The sequence below is a fragment of the Pinus tabuliformis genome, chromosome 5_2 (genome assembly GCF_031772625.1).
Source record: "Pinus tabuliformis cultivar Carrire ecotype Pingquan chromosome 5_2, CPIR1, whole genome shotgun sequence".
Classification (NCBI taxonomy): domain Eukaryota; kingdom Viridiplantae; phylum Streptophyta; class Pinopsida; order Pinales; family Pinaceae; genus Pinus; species Pinus tabuliformis.
The window spans coordinates 449,070,961-449,095,733 of NC_142306.1; the positions used below are offsets into that span (position 1 = coordinate 449,070,961).

The 24,773-nt window shown below is 36.3% G+C and overlaps 1 pseudogene; it reads left to right on the forward strand.

Moving 5' to 3' along the window:
• The first annotated feature begins 2,852 nt into the window (after positions 1-2,852).
• Positions 2,853-24,773, forward strand: part of LOC149159608 (peptide methionine sulfoxide reductase A5 pseudogene) — a 126,912-nt pseudogene continuing 104,991 nt past the window's right edge.

Here is a 24,773-nt window from a genome sequence, read left to right on the forward strand (position 1 = left end):
TGAATCAAAGAATCAACATAATACAAAAGAAGGAAACTAATACGCTTCCCATCACCACAAGAATATGCAATGGTGCTAACTAATAATGAGAGGAACCTAGCCTCCTCTCTAGCAAAAGAAGAAATATGTAGTTGACCACCATAGACATGAAAATATGATGGATGGACCGCATGAGGGCCAACATATCTCTGAGTGTATGCAAGATGACTCTCAGCTGCAACACCATGGGAGACATCAGGGAATTGGGGAAAATCCTACCCTCTCTCGGATATGCAGTGATAAAGTATATGTCCTCCTCAATGGGCCTATACCACAACTCAGGACTGACATGGAAAGCCTTCTTCTGGACATTTCATTAGTAGATGTGCCAATAAGACAAAGTGTGCCTCCAAAGATGTACCCTCCTCATAGTACTTGAGGAGGCCTACATTCCTTAAGAGCGCTCGGGTCACTGTAGTAATAGGGTGAGGGTATAAATCCCTCTCCTTCTCTCTAGCCTTCCATGGTCAGACCATATTGTATGGGTCCTCCTGCTGCTGCTTCCTCTGTTGACATATTTTCTATGTGATTAACATAGAAAATACATCAACCTCATACATTAAATACAATTTTTTGTATTAAATGAAACATGTATATATAATATGGGAACATAAATTTCAATTTAATTTTTTTTTACCAGTGCACTCAAAACACTATCATACACCAGATTTGGTGCACTTTCAACCATAACTGCACCAGTAATGGTGCACACATAAGTATGATGCACCGCAGGTGTTTCAAAAATTCAACTTTTCATAGAAGTGTGACATACTTGTGCGCTAGTGTGCACGTATAACCTGTTGGCACTGGTACAGTACGTTCAGGTTATCGAATGCACCAATCTATAGGAATATTTTTAAATATTTATTTTCGGTGCATTTGGTAAATATAAACACACTGAGAGTGATGCACTAACATACAATATGCCATATCTTTCCGGGTGCATTTATATTTACAAAATGCACCACCATAATGATGGTGCATTATGTTCATGCACCGAAACACGATGCACCTTGTAAGTTTATAGGGAGCACCACTACTAGTGCGAGCCAAACATATCGAGCGCACCACACATAATTTTTTTTTATTTGAAAAAAAAAGAAAGAAATTTAATCTAATCTTCTATTCTAATTTACTAAAAACTTAAATTAGAAAGAAACATAGACATTACCTGGAAATTTGGTCGTCAAGGAGGCATTGTGGACATGTAATGGAGAAAAACAAATTTTCACACCATTTGAAAAAAATGGAAACTCAAATAGTGAGCACGGTATTGAAAGGTGGTGAGCAAGAGAAGCATCGATACCAGGGAGCTTGCACGTGGCAATACTGGCATTGGTGCTTCAGAGATCTCACGCACTATAGATGGAAAAATTGGAAATTACGACCGGGAGGGGTTTTTTATTTAACCATCCTCTGGTGTGTTTCGTGAAGCACATCGGGGTGGGATATATCCAAAAGCACCATGATTTTATTTATTTATTTATTTTATTCTACCGCGGTTCTTTATTGAGATTCCCCAGGGATTTATGTTATTGGTAACACAACGATGCTATGGTTTTACAATAGCACCAGTATTTTTTAAGAAATTAAAAACTGTCTATTGGTATGATTTATAAGATGCTCGAGGACGTTGTTATATTTTTACCACACTGGGATGTTATTGTCAAATAACACCAGGACATTTTACTATATGAAGGAGTTCAGTGCTAGCAAATATTAAAGCACAAGTGCGTTCCAGTATTTAGCGCACCATGGTTTTCTGTTTTTCAATTTTTGCCATGGTGCACCATCTTATATGTAGCTCCAGTGTGTGTATGGATGGTAAAGCACCTGTGAGCTTGAATAATTTAGATGCACCATCAAAGAAGCATCCACTAAAACATCCGCCCGCCCAACTCCGCTAGTGACCTCTGCTACAAACAAATTTTTGGGCTATTTTTGTAGGGGCATCCACAAAAACCTTTGCTAGAAAGTATTTTCCTTATAGTGGATTGTGGTATCCTTTCAAGTTGTAACTTGATCAATAAAAATTTGGAGCCTGTTGAGGTAGGAGCCTCCTATAGGTTGTAGCTTGAAAAAAACTTATGATATTTGGAGGTTCCCTGCATGTTATAGCTTGCGATAAAATTGAGGTAGTAGCCTCCTGTAGGTTGGAGCCTATATAAAATCAGATGTAATAAGGGAGTAGGAGCTTGCCTTTGCATCACAATAATAACAAAGTCATGGTTTTATTCCTTTATGGGTTTCCACTTATATTTGGTGTCCATATGTGTTGTTGTCATGTGCTTATGTGATGTTTTGGTTTACTTATTACTTGTTGTTCACATATTAAATATGTTGTTCATTATGTGTTAAGCTGCTCATTTAAAAATTTCAGTTAATGAATTTAAAGAAAATAAATTAATGTCCATGAATGTACTAAACTAATTCACCCCCCCCCCAGTTTAGTCAAGTTTTCATCAATTAGTATCAGAGCTAAGTTTCTTCTGTGTAAGTCTAACAACTTGAAGCTTGATTTTTTTAAGTCATGGACTATCAAAGAGTACCTATTCTTATTACAACAAACTTTCATGAATGAAGAGATAAGGTTAAATGAAAATTTATAGCTTATGGACTTGGTGTATGGAAACTTGTATGCGATGGATACAATAAATATGATTCACCTTCTATTCAAGAACAACAGTAGAATGTTAAGGAAAAATGTGCAATGTATAACAATTTTCATACTAAGGATTTGTTGGCATTATGATACAGGTGTTGTCCTTGATCGCAACTTACTAAGATGATAGATCACAGTTCAAGCTCACGGAATGAAGAAAAAGAGATACACGCAGGTTACCCTTGATAAAGCTGCGAATACACGCAGGTTAGCTGGCCAAAAGGTGCGTATACGTATACACGCACTTTCATGCAAGGGAAGGCACGTACATTGGGTTTTGATCCATGGTATTTTGTCCTTGGTATTTGGACCTATGGTTTTGGACCATGGTATCTCGTCCGATGTGTTGAACCCAGGTATTGGGTCCATGGTATTGATTCTCTATGGTTTTGGACCATGGTATTAAGTAAGGCCTAAGAATATAAAAGGAGGAGAAGATCATTAGGCAAAAGCACTGAGAAAGTCTTGAATATCTGATGAAGTATGAGATCTAGTATGCAGGTTAATGGTTCATAATGCTTTGCTTGATCTTAGCTAAGGAGGAATCTCAACAGTTGATGGAGAAAAAGATCCAAGGATAGATCGGGATCTAATGGCGTGGAATGAATCATCTCTATACAGTTTGATCATGCTTATTCAGATCTGTATGCTGACACATGTAATGTTCTGTAAATATTATGATCTGGGTATAACTCAAGTTTGGAATAGTTGCAAATCATGAATAAATATTTACAGATGTATACGCTGGTTGACTATGATAAAAGCGTGTACATACGCAAGTTAGATACATCTAAGTAGTGTATACCATATGAATTATGATGTTTGAAGTTACAGGTGGTTCTAGTTGTTGATGAGTTCTGGTGACTGTTCACTAGTGTCAATATTTTTCATATTCAGATTGGTTGATTGTGTTTAGCTTCAGTGTTGATGGATGAGATCTAACAATGGATCAGGATCATAATGACCTATCTTTATGTGATCTGATGGACTAAGATCTGGTTGCTAACACATGTATTATCCTTGTATATGTAATGATCTGGGTATGTCTGAAGTCAGGAAGTGCAGCGAAGTTATAAGTAAGTAATTGTTGACATATACGTTGGTTCACTTTGGTGAAGTTGTGTATACACGCTGGTTCGGCTCTTCCAAGTAGCGTATACACTCTAATGCATGATTTTTGATGATACAGTTAGATCTGAACATTGTTGCAGAGTTCTATGTTCTGGTGACTGCAATTTGTTGACAAGGTTTCAGTGCTTCAGTATTGGGTGATTCAGAGATTGATGATGCAAGTGGTGATTGATTTTGTGCTTCAATGATATTTATGGGTCCAGTATGAAAATGGGATGAAACGTGGCCTTCAGAACATGGTGTTGTGATTTAGGAGTATCCAGTCTGAAAATTTATGAAACGTGGTCCCTCGAAGAAAAGAGAAGGTTGTAGCCTTCTGTAGGTCAGCACCTACGTACTAGTACATTAGCTAGTACAAGAGCTAAGGGGGTTGTAGCCCCCTTCCAGGTAAAGCTGGAAAACGAGAGAAGGTTGTAGCCTTTTGTAGGTAGAAGCCCGCGTACTAGTATAAGATTGCACTAGTACAGATCCATTGTAAAAATAAGTTTCTTATTAAAAGAAGATAGAGACGAATTGCAGCAGGTGGTTTTCACCCACATTGGGTTTCCACCTTACATCATGGTGTTCATGTGTGCTTCTTATGTGTGATGATCTGTTCTGTTTTACTGCACCTGTTTACTATTCATATGGTTAATGATAAGGATCAACATATAATGGATTAATTGAATCATAAGTTAACTGGATATACGCTAGTTGCATTAAACATAGTTGCATGTACACGTGGGTTCCCTTAATTGAAGTCGCGTATATGAATCTGATAATGAAAATGAAAAAGTTATATTTATTAGATAATACTGATTCACCCCCTCCCCCCCCCTTAGTATTATTTCCAAAAGGATTTTGAGACAATTATAGGCCTTAAATCTACAAAAGAAATTTGGGATAGCTTACAACTCATGCATGAAGGAGATAATAGCGGAAGTGGTTCAGAAAAAGAAGGGAAAGAGGAAAAGAAAAATCACTTTCAAAAGGAAAGTGTTTAATCAAGTGAGACCTCTACATGTGTGAATGAACCTAAAGATAAGCTAGTTGAAAAACTAGTCAAGCTTGACTCAGTTCTGGATGAAATAGAAAGACTAAGGATTGAAAACAAAGATGTGAAGAAACTGGCGCAGATATATGATGAGAGAGAGCATGACTACAAGAAAGAAATTATTAGTTTGAGGACACAATTAGAAGAAGCAAGGAAAACTGAAGAAGATGAGGTTGGTTCAGGAAGAAATGAACTAGATGAAAAGAATAGACTATGTAAAAAGATACAAGACAAGATTGTGTCCATGAAGAAATCCTACAAGACAACCATTAAAGAGAATACAAAAACATTAAAAAGACCCGTAGGAGAAGGGACAAATAGTATGAACAACAAGGAAACACACAAAGACAAGAAGGATAATCAAAATGAAAAGAATGGTTCAAAGAAAATATTCTTTGCAAAAAGGCTAATTGCTCCCGAAGATGAATTCGGAAAATTTGGAAGATCCCAAAGGATATTATTTGCTCCTCTATAAGATATCAAGTGTTTTTTCTTCCATGAACTTGGACACATAGCAACAAAAATGTAAGAGAAATAAAATAAAAATTAATCAAATAAAGACACAACAAACAAGAAGCTTCTCTCAAGCAACCAAATAGAGAAGAAAACCATCCACTAGGTACACAAATTATTTCTATGGCTATTGTTATTTGTGCAATGAATTTGGTCACAAGGCTGATGAATGCAAATTATATGAAAAGAAGTACATGAAATCAAGAAGAAACACACCATTATCCATTTCTTAGCCACATAAGATGTTATGTGTGTGATAAACTTGGGCACAAAGCTAAAGAATGCAAACTGCCATATACCCTAAAGAACTCTAGACAGATGATGGAAACCAATCAAAGCTAAACAAACTCTGAATCAAAAGTAAAAGCAGATAGTAGAAGGAAACCCAATAAAAAGGAGAAACCCGTTACTTCAATGACATAATGGAGTCATCCAAGTTTCAGGGGGGAGATTCTCTAAGCAACAAGACAATCATCTAGTCAATGTGAGAAGAGCAACAACATCCTAGGGGGAGAGCAAGCCATAGAATGTCATGAAAAGATGATGGATACAGTGAGATAAAACTTGTTTATGAAACATGATAGAGAGGATTTATTTGTGGGTTAGAAAAAAATGAACAAAAGTTACTCTCTTATTTAGAGTACTTGAAAAGAACTAAAGATTCTACTGACAAATAATTTGATAGATAAGATGGTCATTTATCAATGAAAACATACTGGCATGGGCAACGTGAAGAAAAAAATTATATATATGTAGAGGAAACAATTAAATAAATATTAATGAGAAAACCACAGAGGGAGTGGCAACACCATGAGGACAAACTCGTTGCATTATGCATTTTATAGTAGCCTTGGTTGGGAAGTTGGCATTAAAGAGCAAGTTGTGTTTGCATATTCTCTTCTAACTCAAAAGGCCATAAGAAAGAAACACCAATAATGTCCTGGAAGAGATAACTAATATGTTGAGACCAAACTTGTACATGAGGTATGACAAAGAAATGATGCCTTACCTGTTGCTAGTAGAACAATGAAGAGAGTTTACCTTCACAAAAGAACTGAAGCAAGACACCACTACCTACTAAACTCTTATGTCAATAGTTAATAAAGGAGGTAAGCTCCAAAACGTTGCTAAAATAATAAGGGAATATGACCTATGCTATGGTTAGAATTACAACAATCGCCACTCATGCCTCATTGGGAAACATTGGAAAGGAGTTGAAATTGGCTTGTGCACTATTCGACCTATTTAAAGGAGCACACTAAGGAAAAATATTTATTACTACATACACCACAAAAATGCATTAGCTCATATCTTGAATACAAGAATGTAGACTTGTTATGAGTTGGTATACAAATGAAGAGTGTCCACTGTAGAAAACTTTGATTCCAAGATTGTCATAACTGTAAGAATAGCAAGGGGACCAACAAGAAATACAACGAACACTATTATGAGAAAAAAAATATTTTTTCAAGGATATTGAACTTGTGAAAATTTTGATTAAAATGTGTTTGCAACAATAAAAAGGAAAAACATCTTAAACTAAGGTAAGATAAAACTAGGTTGTATAGGTCTTGTAAGAGGTGAATAAATCCATCCAAAGGTCCAAAAATCTCATGCCTTTAGAAGGGTCTTCAAAGGAATCTTGGAAACTGATATTGAAGAACAATGTAAGACACCAGTGTTTTCCTTGGGGAGTTTCTGAAGAGGAGAGGCAGTGTTCGGGTGTCTTCGCGGTGTGGTAAGAAATATAGATGGTTACAATAGGGAAACCAAGGTTAACCCCAAGTATAGGCTCCTAGGAGATCATGCTAAGCTTTTTCGGGTGGAATATAATCCAAAAATAATTCGATATGAGAAACTGCTGGACATTTTTTGGTCCAGTCACAATGCCACCCAAGTTTTTGGGCAAGGTCCTAATGTGGGTGAATAATATAGGTCTACCATATTCACCAATGGGAGTGATGAAGCTATTTTGGTTGCAGTGAGTAAATTAAGAGAGCAAATAAAATTAATGGATAATTTAGTATTATCACAAATTCAATATTTTGAAACTTTCTATCGTGCGGACCCTGAACATCAGTATTTTCAAAATGAAAAAAGAAATAACCAAGTACTCAACTATTTATTCTCACCCTTCACACAAAGTGTGTATAAGCAATAGAGTCTTAGGTTTAAGAGCATCAACCACTAAAAAACACCCGAGGGAAGCCACAACTAGAAGGTCCACGCCACTAAGAGCCCTAAAATACATTTCCTTTCGGTGATAAATTATCAATCAGTTTGCCAAAATAAAGGGAATCACAAATGATGTTGTCATGAGGAGTAGGAAGTAGCAATAGAGAGGATTAAAAAATTTCATTGTTGTGAAAAGAGGATAATATAAAACACAAGAAATGGAGGAAACCATGTTAAACACGACGTTCAAGGAATGTACAAACATTGCGTTGGACAAATGATAGATAACCAAAAAGGTAATTGAACCAATTGAAAATAATATCTCCTCCTCCCTATCAAAGAAAATTCATTCGTGGTAAATGTTGCGTGAAATATAATTCTGGGTGAAGGGAATGGAGAGAAAAATGAGGTAGATATGAGCATTTTAGCTAAAAGGAAAGGCTATTAAAATCAAAAACGTTTTCTGAGAATATTCCACATCGTGAAGAATTTCTTGTCATCTACTTGGTACCATCTATGTTGATTTCACACCACAATTGCATGGTGACAATAAGTATCATCCCGTGACAATATAAATAAACCATATAATTTCATCAAGTCTCAAATCCCAAAAGGAAACAAAAAGGATGTGAATGCAAATAGGAGACTCTATGATTGTGGAGTGGTTACATAGTCTAGCGCCAACTGTGGGGCTGGTCGTAGGAGAATTATGACACCTATGGACAAATATGGTAACAGGAATGGTATACCTTGGTGAACAGACTTATATTACATATTAATGGTGGAATTGACTGACATGAGTATGTTCACCATATTACATAGTCTTGTTCATAATTAATTAGTAACATCACAAGTCAACGAGAAGAGTGGAGGGGGTAACTGGACCCAATAGAACTAGTCAAAGCCATCACTTAAACATAAAAGAGTTTGATTTGGGACTCTGACTGGATGGCCTTCCCAAATGTTGATGAGGTCATTTTTGGCCATCAACACATATAAACACAAAAACATCCAACTAAATTATTGAAATTCAACTATTAATACCTTTTTCTCCATTCAAATAACAAAGTTGGTCCACTTTTTGTTTTGTAACATGTCCTTTTCGAAGTGTGTTGGATGACAACCATAATTTTACTCCTGTCAAAACATGGCACATGGACCATCAAAGGTAAAAATCAAGGCTTGTAGATCTTTTTGGCCATTGTGATGTGTGGCAGTTCCTTTCCCAAACCTAGCATTCGAGGCCTTGTCCTAAAACATATACTAATTGAAATTAACTATGCACAAATAGAATATAAAAAATTATTTAAGAAAATTTATATAATCTTATGAGAAAATTAAAATACCTATGTACTCTCCTCACTGGACTTCGTTCGTTTATCCAACTTCTCATACATTTTTACAAGTTCTTTCCATACTTTTAAACTTACATCAACTAGCCTTATTTTGAGCCTTTGGTTGGGCAGGAGTTTTTTATCTTCTTTGTTTGATTTCACCTAGATCTCTTGAAATTTTGAGACATTTGTAGTTTAAACTTTTTTACAGACCAATCTATGCTAAATTCAGTCTCCATGTTGTGAATTATTGCTTTCTGTAGGTGCAACGATATCTTTGAGAATTGAAAATGAAGATGGTCTTTGAACCGTTGAAGTCATGATTCCTTCAACCTATTCAAAAAAATATTCCCAAAATTTGATCTGCAAATTTCTCCTGAAACCATGTCATATTCTATCCTTGTATCATAACTACCAATGCAAGATTTATAACGTGGCATGGTGGAAGAAGAGATTTGTGTCTAGGTAGTGGATTAGGCATTGGAAGTATTTTTTCATGTTTCAAATTCTTAGTGGTTATGCTAAATGATTTCCTCCTTGATCTTCTACTTGATCCATGATTGGATAGGGATTCAATTGATTCTCGTTGACATTGTGTATGTGCTTGCAATGTTTCAGTGGTTTTAGTTGATCATTTTTCTACATATCTAGCAAGCATTTTGAAGTCCACACCATAAATTTTGTTAACTGCCTTCGTGCCCAATATTGAAGTCAAGGCCTGTTTCTCCTAGTTAGTCTCATGTCCCTAGATATATACTATATATATATATATATATATATATAGATATATATACATATATATATATATATATATATATATATATATATATATATATATATATTTTTTTTTTTTTAATTTTAGAATTAAAAAAAGAAGTCAAAATCAAAGAAAAAATTTAAACAATTACATATCTATAATTTCACAATGACTTACCTCATTTTGTACATTGTTTTCTCCCTTGCCTTTGTTCTACATTTTGAGACTGGACTAGCAAATTATGTTCATGGAGGCTAGACAAGGAAAATAGCGTGTAAGGAAGGATATCACACTATGAAAAGGGTAGCAATTTGAGTTGAGGTAAGAAATCCAACCAACACATACACACAATCTGCCTAAATTAATCAGTGAAAAGCACACGGTCCCATTAACATCTACGCAGCCATCACATAATATATATCTCGCATGAAAAAAAATAGAGCATTCATATTATAAAATGCAAAGCATAGGATGTTATTGGCATTCCAGTGCGGCCAACATATGCACACAACATGCATAAATAGTGATGAAAACTTCACTAAACTAAGAGGGGGGTGAATTAGTTTACTACATTCATGGACATTAATTTATTTTCTCTAAACTCATTAACTGAACTTTTTAAATGAACAATTTAACACATAATGAACAACATATTTAATATGTGAACAACAAGTAAAAAGTAAACAAAAACATCACGTAAGCACGTGACAACAACACACATGGACACCTAATATAAGTAGAAACCCATAAAGAGAGAAAACCACGAATTTGTTACTGTGGTGATGCAAAGGCAAGCTCCTACTCCCTTATTACCTCTGATTTTTTGTAGGCTCCAACCTACAAGAGGCTACTACCTCAATTTTTCTACAAGCTACAACATGCAAGGAAGCTCCAACTCCCATAGGTTTTCAACAAGCTACAACCCATAGGAGGCTCCTACCTCAACACGCTCCAACCTGTTATTTGTCAAGATATATCCTTAAAGGAGACCACAATCCCCTCATACAAAATGAAAAAAATATGCTAGTTGACTTGGTCTATAACTTGCATACCTCCATCTCTTATTTTGCTTCTTCTTCTCTTTAAATGTGCACCACATATACTCTTTATGTGTCGGGTAACTAATTCATAACACCTCAATCAGATCTCACATTCTCTAACTCTCTAAATATATAACCTTGCAACATCACACATTTTTATAAGCAAGATTTGATGACTATTGGTATTCCACACACGAATCTGAAATGGAAAAACTTATCTCTTTGCATTTGAAAGGTGTCTCTTCAATTCCAAAACTATTTAAACTCTTGAATATTAAAATACATAAAAATATTTTCATCATATTCAAATGACATGCATTCATATTCTTCAACATAAATTTCAACATATTCAAATAGCATGCAGTAATATCATCCAATATTAATTCAAGATCTCCAAAAAAACCATGCCATCAATGACAACCATATGAATGCAAGCTCCAACAACTTGTTCTCCTTCACCTCCAATACATGCATCAACACAAGCATGTCTTCAACAATATCTATCCAATTGTACAATTATTAACTGAGCCATCATACTTCATTATTCTTTGTCATCACCCTTTGTATTAAAACTTCTTCAACATTTTCAACTTAACCTCTGCAAACATGACACATCATACATACTTTTTTGTTGCTCCTTTACCATCACCCTTTGCATCACAACTTCTTCATGCCTTTACCTTTTCCTTACCTTGCATCATGTGTTTTCCTTGCATCACGACATCTCACTCATCATATGCATACATGTTTACCATTGGCCACTACATATGCACACAATCTGCTTCACTAATCAACACTAATCAACATATGTAAGCACAAGCAACCTTTCAGCAACACCCTTTGTAGCATAACAAACATATGGAAGAAAGCTTTAACAACTAATTCTCAAACAACCAAACATAATATATGCAAGCATAAATTAACATCATATATGCAAGCATCAACATGTTCTGTTGTTGTTGCTCCTTTGTTGTTCCTTTTTTGTTTATATAACCTTCATCTCTTGCTACTCCTTTACTACTCCTTTGCTACTCCTTTTCCTTTTCTACTCTTTTTCCCAATGCCATATCTTTTGTTGTTTCTCCTTTGTTGTTTTTTTGTCTTTGTTTCTCTTTTGTTGCTCCTTTTCCTTTGCTTCTTTTTTGCCATCAACGACAACAATGCCATCAATATCCTCCTTTGGGATTAATGGCAACACTATGATCCACCCCCTTTCATTCTACAATGTATCTTCCTTGCCTATGCTTACCTCCCCATTTGACATCAGTGGAAAGGGGGTACAATGAAAATTCGCAAGACGAACACAACCTTCAATGTTTTCCACTATCAAATTCATGGTTCAGATGTCTATGTCCTTATTGTAACATTGTCGTAGAGTTCCATCATGTAATTTTATGATATCCTTGATAGCCATTTCCAACCATGCACCATTAATCATGCATCTTAATTATCAATCCAATCCAGTATAGTTCAAGTCAGATTAAACAATAGAAACTTATGTTGGATCCTTTTTATATTTATCATAGAGAGAAAAAAATTGGCCTAGCATCTTCCTTGCAATGTCCTCTATCTCATCAAACACAGGTGAAGAAGTTGTTATCTGACCAACCTATGATGTGTGCACATATTTTTCCAACTTCTATGAAAAACACATAACCAAGTTGGTTAATCTTCTTCTTTATCATTTTGAATCCATAATGAATAATCTCATGTGCATTCATCCATATCTCTCTTATCCATCTACCATAAAAGGATCATAGTCCAGTTTCATTCATACAGATTTCCTAGTGACTAAACGTTACTTCTTATGTAAGCAAGAAACTTGCTCAATATAATGAGGGTGAGTATGTTTTTAAAAGAATATTTTATTCCCCTTTTTAATAAAACAAAAGTAAACTATGTTCTATACTGAATTCCCACGCACTTTTCCAACAATTCCTTTAATTTACAATATTTGGAATATCAAAACTTAAAGGTTTTTATATTCCAAGGATTGTAAATTAAAGGAAATGTTGGAACAGTGTGTTGAAATTCAGTCTAGAACATAGTTTATTTTTGTTTTATTCAAAAAGGGAATAAAATATTCTTTCAAAAACATACTCACCCTCATTATATTGAGCAAGTTTCTTGCTTACATAAGAAGTAATGTTTAGTCACTAGGAAATCGGTATGAACAAAACTGGACTATGATCCTTTTATGGTAGATGGATAAGAGAGATATGGATGAATGCGCATGAGATTATTCATTATGGATTCAAAATGATAAAGAAGAAGATTGACCAACTTGGTTATGTGTTTTTCATAGAAGTTGGAAAAATATGTGTGCACATCATAGGTTGGTAAGTTAACAACTTCTTCACCTATGTTTGATGAGATAGAGGACATTGCAAGGAAGATGCTAGGCCAATTTTTTTCTCTCTATGATAAATATAAAAAGGATCCAACATAATTTTCTGCTTTTTAAGCTGTTGAACTATACTGGATTGAATTGATAATTAAGATGCATGATTAATGGTGCATGGTTGGTAATGGATATCAAGGATATCATAAAATTACATGATGGAACTCTACGACAATGTTACAATAAGGACATAGACATCTGAACCATAAATTTGATAGTGGAAAACATTGAAGGTTGTGTTCATCTTGCGAATTTTCATTGTACCCCCTTTCCACTGATGTCAAATGGGGAGGTAAGCATAGGCAAGGAAGATACATTGTAGAATGAAAGGGGGTGGATCACAGTGTTGCCATTAATCCCAAAGGAGGATATTGATGGCATTGTTGTCGTTGATGGCAAAAAATAAGCAAAGGAAAAGGAGCAACAAAAGAGAAACAAAGACAAAAAAACAACAAAGGAGAAACAATAAAAGATATGGCATTGGGAAAAAGAGTAGAAAAGGAAAAGGAGTAGCAAAGGAGTAGTAAAGGAGTAGCAAGAGATGAAGGTTATATAAACAAAAAAGGAACAACAAAGGAGAAACAAAGGAGAAGCAACAAGAATTAGCAAAAGAGCAGAAACGAGGATCAACAAAGGAGCAACAACAAGAGAACATGTTGATGCTTGCATATATGATGTTTGGTTGTTTGAGAATTAGTTGTTAAAGCTTTATTCCATATGTTTGTTATGCTACAAAGGGTGTTGGTGAAAGGTTGCTTGTGCTTACATATGTTGATTAGTGTTGATTAGTGAAGCAGATTGTGTGCATATGTAGTGGCCAATGGTAAACATGTATTCATATGATGAGTGAGATGTTGTGATGCAAGGAAAAAACATGATGCAAGATAAGGAAAAGGTAAAGGCATGAAGAAGTTGTGATGCAAAGGGTGATGGTAAAGGAGCAACAAAAAAGTATGTATGATATGTCATGTTTCCAGAGGTTAAATTGAAAATGTTGAAGAAGTTGTAATACAAAGGGCGATGACAAAGAATAACGAAGTATGATGGCTCAGTTAATAATTGTACAATTGGATAGATATTGTTGAAGACATGCTTGTGTTGATGCATGTATTGGAGGTGAAGGAGAACAAGTTGTTGGAGCTTGCATTCATATGGCTGTCATTGATGGCATGGTTTTGTCGGAGATCTTGCATTAATATTGGATGATATTACTGCATGCTATTTGAATATGTTGAAATTTGTGTTGAAGAATATGAATGCATGTCATTTGAATATGGTGAGAATATTTTTATGTATTTTAATATTCAAGAGTTTAAATAGTTTTGGAATTGAAGAGACACCTTTCAAATGCAAAGAGATAAGTTTTTCCATTTAAGATTCATGTGTGGAATACGAATAGTCATCAAATCTTGCTTATAAAAATGTGTGATGTTGCAAGGTTATATATTTAGAGAGTTATAGAATGTGAGATCCGATTGAGTTGTTATGAATTAGTTACCCGACGCATAAAGAGTATATGTGGTGCACATTTAAAGAGAAGAAGAAGCAAAATAAGAGATGGAGGTATGCAAGTTATAGACCAAGTCAACTAGCATATTTTTTTCATTTTGTATGAGGGGATTGTGGTCTCCTTTAAGGATATAGCTTGATAAATAACAGGTTGGAGGCTGTTGAGGTAGGAGCCTCCTATGGGTTGTAGCTTGTTGAAAACCTAAGGGAGTTGGAGCTTACTTGCATGTTGTAGCTTGTAGAAAAATTGAGGTAGTAACCTCTTGTAGGTTGGAGCCTACAAAAAATTAGAGGTAATAAGGGAGTAGGAGCTTGCCTTTGCATCACCACAATAACAGAGTCATGGTTTTCTCGCTTTATGGGTTTTTACTTATATTAGGTGTCCATGTGTGTTGTTGTCACGTGCTTATGTGATGTTTTTGTTTACTTTTTACTCGTTGTTCACATATTAAATATGTTGTTCATTATGTGTTAAACTGTTCATTTAATGAGTTTAAAGAAAATAAATTAATGTCCATGAATGTAGTAAACTAATTCACCCCCCTCTTAGTTTAGTGAAGTTTTCATCACTATTTATGCATGTTGTGTGCATATGCTGGCTGCACCGGAATGCCAATAACATCCTATGCTTTGCATTTTATAATATGAATGCTCTATTTTTTTTTTCATGAGAGATATATATTATGTGATGGCTGCGTAGATGTTAATGGGACCGTGTGTTTTTCACTGATTAATTTAGGCAGATTGTGTGTATGTGTTGGTTGGATTTCTTACTTTAGCTCAAATTGCTACCCTTTTCATAGTGTGATATCCTTCCTTACACGCTATTTTCCTTGTCTAGCCTCCACGAACATAATTTGCTAGTCCAGTCTCAAAATTTCGAGCAAAGGGGAGGGAGAAAACAATGGACAAAATGAGGTAAGTCATTGTGAAATTATAGATATGTAATTGTTTAAATTTTTTCTTTGATTTTGACTTCTTTTTTAATTCTAAAATTAAAAAAATTATTTTATATATCTAGGGACATGAGACTAACTAGGAGAAATAGGCCTTGACTTCAATATTGGGCACGAAGGCACTTAACAAAATTTATGGTGTGGACTTCAAAGTGCTTGCTAGATATGTAGAAAAATGATCAACTAAAACCACTGAAACATTGGAAGCACATACACAATGTCAACAAGAATCAATTGAATTCCTATCCAATCATGGATCAAGTAGAAGATCAAGGAGGAAATCATTTAGCATAACCACTAAGAATTTGAAACATGAAAAAATACTTCCAATGCCTAATCCACTCCCTAGACACAAATCTCTTCTTCCACCATGCCACGTTATAAATCTTGCATTGGTAGTTATGATACAAGGATAGAATATGACATGGTTTCAGGAGAAATTTGCAGATCAAATGTTGGGAACATTTTTGTGAATAGGTTGAAGGAATCATGACTTCAACGGTTCAAAGACCATCTTCATTTTCAATTCTCAAAGATATCGTTGTGCCTACAAAAAGCAATAATTCACAACATGGAGACTGAATTTAGAATAGGTTGGTCTGTAAAAAAGTTTAAACTACAAATGTATCAAAATTTCAAGAGATCTAGGTGAAATCAAATGAAGAAGATAAAAAAGTCCTGCCCAACCAAAGGCTCAAAATAAGGATAGTTGATGTAAGTTTAAAATTATGGAAAGAACTTGTAAAAATGTATGAGAAGTTGGATAAACGAACGAAGTCCAGTGAGGAGAGTACATAGGTATTTTAATTTTCTCATAAGATTATATAAATTTTCTTAAACAATTTTTTATATTCTATTTGTGCATAGTTAATTTCAATTAGTATATGTTTTAGGACAAGGCCTCGAAGGCTAGGTTTGCAGAAGGAACTACCACACATCACAATGGCCAAAAATATCTACAAGCCTTGATTTTTACCTTTGATGGTCCATGTGCCATGTTTTGACAGGAGTAAAATTGTGGTTGTCATCCAACACACTTTGAAAAGGACATGTTACAAAACAAAAAGTGGACCGACTTTGTTATCTGAATGGAGAAAAAGGTATTAATAGTTGAATTTCAATAATTTAGTTGGATATTTTTGTGTTTATATGTGTTGATGGCCAAAAATGATCTCATCAACATTTGGGAAGGCCATTCGGTCAGAGTCCCAAATCAAACTCTTTTATGTTTAAGTGATGGCTTCGACTGGTTCTATTGGGTCCAGTTACCCCCTCCACTCTTCTCGTTGACTTGTGATGTTACTAATTAATTATGAACAAGAAGAGGTGTATAAATTGGAAACTAGGGACATATTCCACTTTGGACAACTCATTTGATGGAGATAATTATTGCATTGAATCCCTCTTTTCGATAAGACCAAAATCGACCTAAAGATCATCAAATTTGGACAAGGGGAAATATTTTTTTGAGCCAAATACCACACATGTGCAAATTTTCAAGGTCGACCATATTGTCATATAGGCTCATGAAGCCAATGGACATGTCTCTTTCCCCCCAATGACTTGTATAAATAAGAGATACCTCCAACCTCATTTGGAACCTCATCAACTCATCTTCTTTTTCTCTCTCCTCATCTGATTGGTTCGTACAACTTATTGGGAAACTCTTCTTCTCGAACGTGTGGCTAGAAAAGAGGATGAATTACAAGGATGAGTTTCAGGATCTACTATAGGGTTTGACCAACATTAACCAGGGTTTTTTTGACCTCCTTTGAATGTGTTTCTCAGACTAGAGCTTCTATTTTGGAGGGTTGCATTAATTGGCATAGAAACCAAGGTGTTCTGGGCATGTTGATTAGGCTGACCGTAGGGTTGATCGAAGGCTTGACTACAAGCTTGAAGTGCAGACTTTGACCAAGTTTGACCGTTGTTTTAATGACTGTTTTGAGATGAAATTTACCACCTAAGAAGGTCAACTTTGACTATGTATGACTGAGCTACATTGTGGATGGTTTTTTGCTGCTTTGACCAATGTTGAATTTTTGGTTAGGTCTGTTGACAGCTGCAGGAAATTTTCAGATTTGACAGGGCTACTTTGATCATCATTTAGCATGTCAAATTTGAATTTATTTTACTTTCTCTCTATGCTTAAAATTTGATATTTATAATAAGAAGAATTGATCAATGGTTTTCATTATATTGGGTTTTTTCCCTGACATTAGCCAAATCTGGAGTTCTTTTGTCTTGGCTTTTCTTATGCTTTTATTATTCATTCTATCTATAGTTACTATTAATGTATGGTTAATGTGATTACTATTGGAATATAAATTGGAAATTGTCATTGGGCCACTAAAAGGACATTGAAGTAATTGTGCAAAGCATAGAACATACCATTGTTAACTAAAATTAGCATGGTATCAGAGCCCAAGTGAAGACAAAGCCCAAACAAGAGAGAAAATAAATCACTAAGAGAGATCTATTGGAAAAGACTATTGGACAAGTCTCAATGGCTTCTACATCTTACTTCAAGAGTGAGGATAATATCAATGACAAATTTGAATATTATGCATGGAAAATGACTTTGGAGGAACATGAAGTATTGAACTATGTGCAGGGAAAAGTGGTGGAGCCTCCTTCAAATGCAGCGACTGCTGCTAATACAAAACATAGAAAAAGTGAGGTCAAAGTAAAGAAAATTTTGATTGACTCAATTCAAAACCATTTGGTTGCCTATATTTCTAATTTGGGAACTTATAAGGAGATATATGATAAGATGGTTGGGGTTTTCAAAGTGAATATTGCAAATCAAATCCTCATTCTCAAAAACAAGTTGAAGGATATGAAGATGGATAAAGGGGAGTCTATTTAATCCTACTTCATGAAAATAACTCAAATAAAGAATGACCTTCTATCTATTGGAGAAGTTATTGCTAATAGGGAGCTCACTCTCATTACACTCGGAGGTCTTTCAAGACCATGGGATTTATTTACCACTACCATACTCAACAATGACAAGATACCTAGTTTCGATGAGTTATTGGCTAGATGCACTCAAGAGGAAACAAGGATGATGGATAAAGATAAGCCCACCAATGGAAATGAACCTATTGCCTTCTCTGCTCATGAAAAAAGGAAGAATAATGTTGGTCCAAGGAGACAGGGTCAAGGATCTAAGATGGGATTCAAAGGAGGAAGAAAAGGAATGTGCTACAATTGCAATAGGTTTGACCACTATGCTAGAGAGTGCCCTGATAAGAAAAATCTTCCAAGGGATGATGAAAAAAACAACAACAATTTCAAAGGAAATGGAAATCAAAGGAACAATAGGGTTTGTTGTCACTCACTGCATTGTGGGTTTCAATTGGTCAAGGTTGCCCAAGATAAGTGAATTTAAGAGCCTATTTCCTAGGCCACAAAAGCTATCCAAGTCAAATTAGACCCTCTCTATTGCGTATTACTCGGAACGAGCTTTCGAATGATATATGGAAGTCTGAAAACAGAATCCTGGAGCAGAAATTAAGGCATTTTGAAGTTTACCTTGGAAAAGGCCCAACAAACCAAGAAAATGACTAAGTGTGGAGGAAAACTGCAATTGGAGGATTGGGGGGCTGATCACAATTGCAAATCGGCCATTGGTGGAGGTCAGCAGGTAAGGAACAACAACAGAATGAAAATCAATGATCACCAATCGTTGATATCACATATCGGTAGTTGGCAGGTCTGGGCACACCTTTTATAGCATATCGATAGTCGGCGGGTCTGGGCATGCCTTTTATCGCATATTGACATACCGCAGTCCCATATCTCAGTGACCCTATAATCCCGTAGATTGACGGGTTCTAAACTTAAAAGACTATGCGGGGGCTGATACTACGATATTATGTTGCACCGCTGGGGAGGGGCTAGAAAGTGTTAACAAAGAAAATCATGGGAAAACAAGGGTTGAGCCTCCCCTTATCTCTCTCCTCCTCGTGGCCCAATCCCACATCCCAGCGACCCCGCATCACAGCAGTCCTGCAGTTCGGCATATCAGTGGGTTCTAAAACTTCAAATACTTGTAAACCGTTGATTTGTGATTTTTGTGTAACATCACCAGGGGCCAAGAAAACAGTTTACAAAGGAAAAGGCCGATAAAATGAGGGTCGAGCCTCCCCTTTATCTCTCTTCCACGTAGCATCGGAAATTGGCGGAACAAAGGGGTTACCACTCCAAAACCTTGCGGGGTACGATTCTGCGATCTTGTGTAAAATCATCGGGGAAGGCCGAGATCGTTTTACGAAGGAAACCCATGCAAAAAACAGGGTCAGACGAGCCATTTTCTCTCTCCTCTAGAAGACCATGTGGCAGCATGTGATTTGTCTTCAAAGCTAACAGGGTAGCTGACGTCAACTGTGACGTGGCAGTACAATCGATGACGTGGCAGAGGACACATGTCACCCAATTTCAGTGTTTTTGGGGGTGATATAGGACCATTTCTAGGTGCCACATGTCACCACTCACATGGTGACATGTAGCAACAATGATGTCACCCTACAGATCCGTGATCGTAGTAGTTGACGGGAAAATCTAAAGATGATAGAGCTAGCGACTGCAATATGTGGGAACCCCCCCGATGCGATAAAGTATTATGTCGTGGTCTATAAGGATCTCGTGTCTGAACTATCGGCCCATACTATGGAGAAAGAAAAATCTTAATAAATTGGCATAGTGCGATTGCGATGTGCGGGACTCCTCTCCATATGTGATAAATTATTATGACAAGGTCTATAAAGATCCCGCATTCGGACTGTCAGCCTGTTCTAAAGAAAAAGGAGAAGATTCCCCCCCTTTCCGCGGTTGCAATTGTGATATATTTTGGTGGGTCCAATCCTGCATATCAGTTATCGCAATTGTCTAGGGGAAAGCTTAACGAAAAGTGAATTCAGCACCGATATGTGGAAGAAATTAATAACAAAGGAAAAGGCCTCCAGACATGGGTTTGAGGGCCTTAACGCCTGAGGGCTTAGCCCTTGGTCCCAACTCTTGGTCATATGAGGAAAAGCACATGAAGGGCTACGATAAGGGGGGCTAAAGGGGAAATCCAAAAAAACGCTTGTTTTCACCTTTTTTAAAGAAAAAATCTCGCGCCTACGTGATTGTGTTGTTTCCAGGGAATGCCTCTCACCTACCACATCAATGCACTCATATCGCAGTACAAAGTTTTAATGGGCAGATGAATCGGCCGCTAAGGACTTCAATGGAGCATGGCGAAGCAATGGGGAGGTACTTGGGACTCAAGAAGGTTAATGGCTCAGTATGGAGCCTCGTCCCTCTACACAACACAAGACTACAACAACAAGCACTTATAGGTGACCCAACCCCCCATTTCATAGAACAAGGCACCCTCGCAGTAAAAGAAAAAGTGATGGGAGCCAACCAAGCAACACAAGGGGCCATAATGTGAATAAATTATAGCCTGAGACCAATGCAATCATAGGATGGGCACATGGACTTTCATTTACTATTCTATCTGATTATTTACTTAGTTTTGTCCTGTAACATGCCTTCCTTCAAATGGGGCATTTATTTTTGTAATATCTTTTTGGGCCACAGAGCCATTCATGACTAATACAGCTAGTCTACCTGACAGTTGGGTCTAGAGATAGATATTTTTGTTGTAATGTAGCTTCTTTCTCCCCTCTCCATATAAATAGGGGAAAGCAAGACTTAGTTCAGGTTTAGAAATTCTAGATAAAACACTGCATGTTATATTTTCAGACTATATCTCCTTTGTAATATAAATCTTTCAGAATATCAAGGAAACAATGGTGATTCCCTCTTCAAAGGATTACAGTATGTGTTCCCCTTTGTTTAACTCATGTTTATATCCATGATTCTTCCCTAAATTCATCTAATTATTGTTGCTATATGTATTTCAAGCTCCTTCACAGATTCATTAGTATCTACATGTTAATGAAAATGCCTATTTCACAAATTCATTTGTCTGAACATTGTTTATGTATATGCCCATAAGGAATATTGAGATTAGATATTTAAATCCGCAGCACATGAATCATAGCTCTCAACTTCCCCTTCATTCATTATTTCTACTTGTAGCCCAAATAAGCAGAGGAATCCTTAAGGTCTCAAGCTTTGTGTGTTAAATATAGAAGTATTGAAGCCCTATGCTTTATGTGATGATTTACTCTTCCCTGTTTTCCTCTCTCACACACTCTGCAAAATATTATTAGCTGTAAGACCTTGAAGCTCCCGGCCTCTGCTATTTTTTATGCTTATTTCTGAGATCTGAACATGTGAAGAAGTACCACAAATCTATGTTTCGTTTCTTTGGATTAATGAACCAACCTATTTCATATGTACATATGTATCCATAGATCATAAGTGTTGTCTATAGTTTCCTGTAAATCATTTGAGACACACCATTTTAGCCCCCAGGCACTGGTCTTGAAGCAATCCAAGGCTGTCTCTAGGAGATATAACAGGGTCAAAAACAAAGGAAAGAGGAATGCTCTTGCTGCTCAAAATGGAAATGGTCGGCCTCCCAAAAGGACAAGAAATGCCAGGTATGATGAAAGTAATGTTGTAGAAAAACAAGATGAGTTTTTTCTTTATTCCGCCCTATCTATTTCCTCCCCTCTGGATACTTTTGATCATTGGTTGATTGATAGTGAAGCCTCAAGGCACTTCACTGGATACAAATAGGCCCTCTAAAATTTGTTTGAGAAGAAGACTAATTTAGAGATCATACTTGGAGATAATGCCACCTACCCGCTGAAAGGGATAGGTACTGTCACTATTCACTTTAATCAAGGTCAAGCCATTCATCTACAAGATGTGTTGTATGTGCCCAATTTGAATTGAAGAAGAACCTAGTATCTATTTCTGTGATGGAATAAAAAGGTTTCAAGGTAGCATTCATTGATGGAAAGGTATGTATTTGGCAAAGAAACCCTAAAGATGCATTTATACTTGGATTTAGGGTTGATGGTATTTATCAAGTTGGTGGAAGTCCTTTGGGATCTTTGGCAAGAAATACTTCTCTTCAATCTGAGTTATGGAACCAGATATTTTCCCACTTACATTACAAAGACTTACCTCGTGTAAGGAAGATCATAACAGGGATGTTTGACTTTAATATGAACCATGAAGGAGTTTTTTAGGGATGTGAATTTGGGAAACATACAAAGGGACCATTCCATTCTAGTGGAAGCTAGAAAACCAATATTCTTGAATTATTCCATTCTGACCTATCTAGCGCCCTGCCCGTAACCTCATTGGGAGGATATATGTATTATGCAATATTTGTGGATGACTTGTCATGGAAAACATTGATCTACTTCTTGAAGAGGAAGTATGAAGTGTTCAAATGGTTCTGTTCTTTCAAAGCATTGGTAGAGAGTCAAATAGGGAAGAAGATCAAGATAATAGGACCGAAAATGGAACCAAATATGAATCAAATGAATTCAATGACTTTTGTAGAGAGGCTGAAATTAAGAGGAAGACAAATGTTCCACACACTCCTGAGCAAAATGGAGTTGCTAAAAGGAAGAATCGAACAATCATGGAAGCCACTCGTACCATGCTCCATGATCAAGGTCTACTGAAATTCTTATGGGGAGAAGCTGCCAACAATGTCGTATATGTTCAAAATAGGAGCCCCCATCACGCATTGTATTTCAAGACACCCGAAGAAGTCTTAATTGGTAATAAACCTGATGTTTCTCACTTTAGAATATTTGGTTGTCTAGTATATATTTATGTGCCTAAAGAAAAAAAAAATAAGTTGGAAGCTTCTGGGAAGAAAGTTATATTCATCGGCTACAACGAAAATTCAAAGGCATATAGAATCTATGTGCCTGGTCAAAGAGATGTGGAAGTAAGTTGTGATGTCACCTTTGATGAAGAAACTTACCTTGGGAAATCCATATACCTCCCTATCCCAAGGAAGGATGATGATGATGCCGAAAAACAGAATGAACCTCCGACATATAATCCTATGCTCGATGTTAAAGGCCCGATGGATCCTATTGATCCACCTCCTGGTGATCCCTCTACCTCAAGGAAATTTCCACTATGGCTCAAAGATATTATTGAAGATGTTGAAAGACATATTTCTCCAAAAGGGACATTTCACGAAAGTAAGAAGTCGAACAAATATCAAGGGCACTTGGTTTCCATGAGTACTATTGTTCAAGATGAACCATGAAAGTTCAAAGAAGTCATAAAGCACCAAGTATGGAAAGATGTTATGGATGAGGAATATGAATCAATCATGAAGAATGATGTCTGGGATGTGGTGCCTAGACCTAAGGAAAAGTCCATGGTCACCTCAAAATGGATTTACAAAATCAAACATGGCGCTGATGGAAGTGCTAAAAATTATAAGACCCAGTTCATTGCTCGAGGCTTCTCACAAAAGGAAGGAGTGGACTATGACCAGATATTTGCACCAGTTTCTTGATATACCACTATCCAATATATTATTAATCTCGCTACAAATAAAGGATGGAGCCTACATCAAATGGACATCAAGACTGCTTTCTTGCATGGTTCGCTTAAGGAGGAAGTCTACTTGGAACAACCACAGGGGTTTGAAGTACATGATAGAAGGACACATGTCTGCCAACTGACAAAATATCTCTATGGATTGAAGCAAGCCCCTAGGGCTTGGTATGAAAGGATTGAAAATTATCTTATGAATTTGGGATTTATGAGGAGCTATGCTGATCCAAACCTATACTTAAAGGTTGAAAAGGACATGCCTCTCATTTTGGTCCTTTATGTTGATGTTCTATTTCTGATTGGTGCGAACCCTCTCATTTATCAATGCAATAGGGAATTGATTTCTGAGTTTGAGATGAAGGACCTAGGATTGATTCATTACTTCCTAAGCCTGGAGGTCTGGCAAAAAATAGGCAAGATTTTCCTTTCTCAAGGAAAATACATTGTGAAGCTACTAGAGAAATGTGGGATGGTGGATTGTAAATATGTGTCTACTTTGATGGAATTCAACTTCAAGAAGATATGTGGAAGTACTGCTGGGTCTGAATTGGAAAACCCTTCTGAGTATAGACAACTTTTGGGGGCCCAAATGTTCTTGGAAAACTCCCGACTAGACATATGCTTCATTGTGAATACTTTGAGTCAATTTATGGTTGAGCCTAAGAACATATATTGGATTTCTACTAAGAATGTCTTGATATATCTCTCTGACTCAATCAAC